Below are 1,361 nucleotides of genomic sequence, written 5' to 3' on the forward strand. Positions count from 1 at the left end.
AGCGGCTCGGCAGGGCTGTCAGCGCTTCGTTTACAACCGGGGAAATCCTCCCGGTTACAGGAAGCAAATCTCTCCCTAAAGTAAAGCAAAGGCATTGACACAGACAATTGCAAATATTAGGGAGAGAAGGGAGAAAATATAATTACATTCCGGTTCTGAGAGGACCGTGTTTGCTTTCCTCTGCTGTTCCCTGAGAGAGAGACTGCATGCAAAGGAGTATTCGGTTTGTAAGGTTTCTTAGTTTCTTTTTTTTTTTTTTTTTGGTCCAGTAACAGGATTTTTTTTTTTTTAACATTTTGTAACGATTAAGGGAGATTAGGGCTTCTTTTTACACCGCTTTCATGCTCAAACAGACAGAAAGTGCGACCCCAAGTGTCCATTTTTAGAATAACAGCTACTTTTCACGGGGAGAAAACACCCGGAAAAAGGGGACGGGCGTGAGGGACCGGAGCGATGCGGGAGCGGCCGCGGGAGCGGGGCTGCCCCGGTCCCCGCCTGGCCGCGCCGCTCCGGAGCTGCGCCTCCTGCTCTGCACCTCAGAATCCCCCGTATCACTCTCCCACCTCCCATTTATTTAGCCAAAGAACAAAAAAAGTTCAAGATCTGTCTGCTTCCCCGAAATTTATGAGCAGGGAACTGCCTTTCTGGAGCCGGGACAACACTACGGAGTCCCCAAGCGGAGATCTCCCTGTGGGAGTCCGTCCCTGAGGGACCCCCCGCCAGCTCCGCGGCGATAACCACAGCCCGGACCCGCTTGTTCCGCTCCTCCGCATCTCCGCAGAGCCGGCCGCAGCCGCGCAGGGAACCAGGGAGGCAAAAGTCGCGCAAAGTCCTCCCTTTCCCCAAAAAGAAATTCCAGGGGGTCCCTCTGGCAGCGCGTTGGAGGGAAGAGGAGGAAACCAGGCAGGGAGAATTCATCCAAATCCTCTTTCGCAGCACAGGCGCGCCGGGGTTTAATTTCGTGTGGCAATGCCTTGTGTGCGTGTTTCCCCACGACATTTGGAGGGGACAGAACTCTCAGTCGATAGTCCCCGAGAGCGGCCGGCTCCGGCGCTCTCCACACCGCGCTCCCAGGAGTGAGCGCTGCCTCCGCATCCCGATCCCGGCCGAAGCGGGGCTGCGCTCCCGGGAGCACGCAGATCTCTCTCCGCAGGTCGCGCTGCTCCGAACGCGTGTAGGGGAGGACAGGCGTGGAACGCACCCACAGACCCGGGGCCGCTCCCTTTGCCCCGCATCCCCCACGGGCAGCGCGGCCCCGGCGGTGTGGGGGGCCCCGGGGTCCGCACGGCCACCGCGCTGCCGGCTTCCCAGCAGTCCTAGATTTGGGAAATCGCCGGCTTTTCGCTGTTAACGAGCGGCCC

At 58.4% G+C, this 1,361-nt stretch overlaps 1 protein-coding gene across 1 annotated transcript in view; it reads right to left on the minus strand.

Moving 5' to 3' along the window:
- MAFB (MAF bZIP transcription factor B) overlaps window positions 1-1,361 on the minus strand; it is a 6,601-nt gene that overhangs the window by 4,208 nt on the left and 1,032 nt on the right. The window lies entirely within an intron of this gene.

The sequence above is a fragment of the Corvus brachyrhynchos genome, unplaced genomic scaffold (assembly GCF_000691975.1).
Source record: "Corvus brachyrhynchos isolate BGI_N302 unplaced genomic scaffold, ASM69197v1 scaffold10, whole genome shotgun sequence".
NCBI lineage: Eukaryota > Metazoa > Chordata > Aves > Passeriformes > Corvidae > Corvus > Corvus brachyrhynchos.